The 4,004-nt window shown below is 35.9% G+C and overlaps 1 protein-coding gene across 3 annotated transcripts in view; it reads right to left on the bottom strand.

Annotated features, from left to right (window-relative positions):
* Window positions 1-3,573, bottom strand: part of LOC108748945 (synaptosomal-associated protein 25) — a 50,637-nt gene extending 47,064 nt beyond the window's left edge. For 2 of the 3 annotated variants that reach the window (XM_018487386.1, XM_018487383.1), the window contains exon 1: window positions 2,520-2,735. The gene's annotated coding sequence lies outside the window, so the exon portion shown is untranslated. Of the gene's footprint in view, window positions 1-2,519; window positions 2,736-3,462 lie in introns of those variants that run through there. The other variant, XM_018487384.1, reaches the window with a different exon arrangement.
* Window positions 3,574-4,004: the final 431 nt, after the last annotated feature.

The following is a 4,004-nucleotide window of genomic DNA, read 5'->3' as shown; positions in this document are numbered from 1 at the left end:
ATATATATATATATTTATATACATTTTAAATACATAAGCACTTAATAAAATACACGATGCGTAAAATTATAAATGAAATTTTGTTCCAAAATTCGAATTGATCGTCCAAAGTTGGCTTTATAATTTCTTAAAAATGCAACTGAATAATATACAATTAGCATTTGTTTATTTCAATAAATATTCTCAATTTTTAAATGAGGATAAATAGCGTGACATACGAAAATAATAGGAACGGGAAAATTTTATAAAATCCGAATGTAAAATTTGCATTCAAGCATAACGCTTTTGAATATTGAGAAACAAATATGAGAAAAATAACATAATTACGCACGAGCTCAATTATCCGTGATGAATTATTGTAAAAGTTGTCCGTAAAACATATTTATAATAATTACTCGACTGACGAGAGATCGAATTTAATTTCGATACGTCGATCGGAAATTTCAATCGGAAAATTGAACGGCGTAATGTACGCCGTAGTGTCGCACGTACATACAGGATATCCCAATATCTCCAAGCTGTTTTGCAATGACAGATTCATCGATGAATTTCAAATTGATTTTATCCCCGCGCGACACGGAAATTTGTTGGGAGACTCAATTGATGATCATATTAATTAATTTTTGAAGAGTGGGAGATCTCGAATACCGCACGAGCGTAAATAAATTACGAGATTTTATTGAGATGGGGGGGAGGGGGGGGGGCAAAAAGTGGAGTCAACCTCTCAATTACGAAAATTTCCCACGTCAAAACGACCATGACTTTCCTTGCCGACGAAGAACTAATTTCAAACTCATTAAAGAATCACTAAGAAATAATACGTCAGTCTCGAATTACGGTATTCACGATCGTATTTAAATTGCCTTGTGGATGCTCCCAAGGGTTCGTCATCTGACTGATTACGGGCGACTTTGCAATATTATCAAGGGAATTTTATTTTTCCTCAGTAGCTGCACAATTGAAAGTCTATTCGTATCACTTTAGACCTATTTGTCACTGCATTGGACTGCGTTAAAATTTTCTTTCTCGCTTTCGCCAACTTCAAATATATATCTATTTTATTTTAAATAAAAAAAAACCGAGTGTATATAACCAATTTAAAAGGTCTATGTATTTTGAAACATAACTATATTATGCAGCTTGAAATGAGGTGAAAATTACAAAAGTGAACAAATTCAATAGAATATTTAATTTCATTTGTCAACACTTTGTGCAGAATTTATTCACTTTTGTAATTTTCATCTCATTTCAAGATGTACAATCGACTTTTTGGATAGCGATATGTAATTTTTTTCACTAAGATGGAAACGTGACAAATAAAAATTTTTATCATTGAAGATAATGGAAAAAATTTTTACTTTTCATTTTTTTATTTTAGAAAAAAAATTGTACGAACACTATGTAAGTCACAAAAAACAAATTTGTCTGTCTGCATCGTTAATTATACTCTCAAAATTTCTTGATGTCTTATTTCTAAAAAAGAGTTAAAATACTGCTACTATTTAAAAAAAATGAAAAATTTGCGCTTTTGAATAAGAGTGGCAGATTTTCACTCTTTTTTTGGAGTGAGATTCATTCTAAAGGAAAGAAATTTCACTCCTTTTCTGGAATGAATCTCACGTCAAAAATGTGAAATCGCATTCCAAAAAAAAAAGAATAAAAATCTATTACTCTTATTCAAGAGTACAAATTTTTCACTCTTTTTAAATAGTGACAGTATTTTAATTCTTCTGAAGTAAGATTTCACTCCAAGAAATTTAAAGAATAGTGTTCTTGCATATTTCTTTTCTTCAAAAAAAAACTAGGAACATCAAATAATTAGTTGTAACATTTATATACAATATTTTCAAAAATACACAACCTTAAAAATACTTTCTAAGGATATTAAAGTGTATATATAAGAATCATTTAATAATTTTTGTTAAAGTGATGGAAATTAACCTGGGACACGAATGACCCATTGTGTGTACTAAGGGTTAAGTACGAAGTAAGTCAAGTAAGTACGAGAAGCTCGATTAATCTTTACTGCGTTCTATCGCGAATCGATCTCTCGTATCCGCCCCGTTGAAACCGACGTCGAAGGATGGGAAGATGATAGGTCTTTCGCGTTGCTTGCATTCAGAGAATCTTCACTTTCTCTCCTCTCTCTCTCTCTCTCTCTTCAATGCACGAATACATATTTATCTCGTTTTAAATACAAAAATTTTAGGAGATTTCAAGTACAACGCGAACAAACCTGGAGGTCGATTGTGGATTTTGAAAGGAGGTGAAAATTAGAAAAGCAAGCAAAGGTTAGATACTGACCAATTAAATTATGAATACTCTAGTGAATTTGCTCACTTTTATAATTTTCAAAATACACAATCGACCCTCTGATATCTTGAGGCGCACAGGAAGGTGGTGCATCACGCTCTATATATAAACGAATTAGCTTATTCGCGGGAAATGCTCTCTCATAGCGAGATTCCGTCGAAAGCAAGTCGTTAATCGCCGGTGCATTCTTAGTTACGCTCGCTAACCTTGAAGTGGATCGATAGACCTGGCGAGGCTGACGTCTGCTGGCGGTGCGACTTCCTCAACTGGAGCACCGACGGAGGTGACCGGCTGTCACTAGCACTGACGACAGTCGTGTGACTACGTGCCGCTGGATACGCCGTAATAGTGACAAAGCAAAATGATTTCACGTCACGTCCCGAGCGCGCACACGCACAACACGACCACCACCACGTTCGAACCGCGACAGATCGCGAATGAGCACAGTGAAGTGCGGCGCGGTAGTCAACCTTTCACGGACCACGTGACCGCCAGAGGTGCGCGCGCACGGGAGCTACCGTTACGCGGGAAACGGGGCGTTTCGAATCACGCCACTTTTCGTTTTGATTTGCGTTTTCTTTCTGTATCGAACTGCGCCTTAGAAATTGATGGCAAATTAGAAATTAAATAATGAGATAATCTTAATTTTCGAATTTCTGTTTCATATTCGTCAATTTTCACCACGTGACCTATTTTAACGCTAAAAATAAGCGTCGAGCATTAGCATAGAATTGTATGTATATACGAATCTTTAGAATATATTTTAGACTATTGCTCGTAAATTCGCTCTATTTTACGCGCCTTTTTACATCCTTCTCTTCTTAGACAACTTCAGATCGTAAATATTTTACGTTCCCGAGATAAAATTTCTTTTCTTAGAAAATAAAATTCATAATAAAGGCTAATGCTAATATTAGAAAATATTCGAAAACATCATAAACATTTCGTCCGCCTTGTTTCCGCTGAACCGCGTTACAGATTCGCCCGCGATATCGGGTCACTGCGCGACTGCGTCGTTCAAAGGAAAATCGATACGGTCTTGCTTTGACACGCAACGTGCACCGCATCGCCGTTCCGTCGTTCAACATTTCGCAATGTATCTAAAAGATGTAGACTACGACGACAAGAATCAAGAGCACGCCTACTCACCGCCGGAGATGGAATCCGATGCGAGTTCCCTCGAATCCTCGGGAACCTGCCGTTCCCTTCACGTAATCCTCGATGCGCAAACGGCTTGAGACTCCTGTCTGACGAAGCGCAACCCGCTGACAACCGGAAGTTGGCCGCAAACCCCCACGCAAGCCGCCAACGACGTAATTCGAACGGTAACTACGGAGACGTCGCGACGGAGCGATGCGCGGGTAAAATGAAACCGAGTTAAACCTATTTTTGTTTTCTTTATAACAAGCTCGTATATCATAAACTCGTATTTTAAACATATTTTAAATTCGCAATTTACTCGGTTTATTCTTTTTAATTTTTTTTTAATACCAAATGCTGTTTCTACTAATATCGATTAACTTTAATCTTGATTAATTTACTTTTTATTCTAGTCTAGTTCTAAGAATTAGAAACAGATGATGAGAGTAAGTTAAATCAAGATTAAAATTAATCACAATTAAAATTAAAAAAGAAATAAACAAAATTCGTGTGTACTTCAAACTCATACTTAAACTCATATACTTTATTTA

This window comes from Trachymyrmex septentrionalis, unplaced genomic scaffold (genome assembly GCF_001594115.1).
Source record: "Trachymyrmex septentrionalis isolate Tsep2-gDNA-1 unplaced genomic scaffold, Tsep1.0 scaffold25, whole genome shotgun sequence".
Taxonomy (NCBI): Eukaryota; Metazoa; Arthropoda; class Insecta; order Hymenoptera; family Formicidae; genus Trachymyrmex; species Trachymyrmex septentrionalis.
Note: the sequence above shows the minus strand (reverse complement) of the source record. Positions and strands in the feature narration are given on the sequence as shown.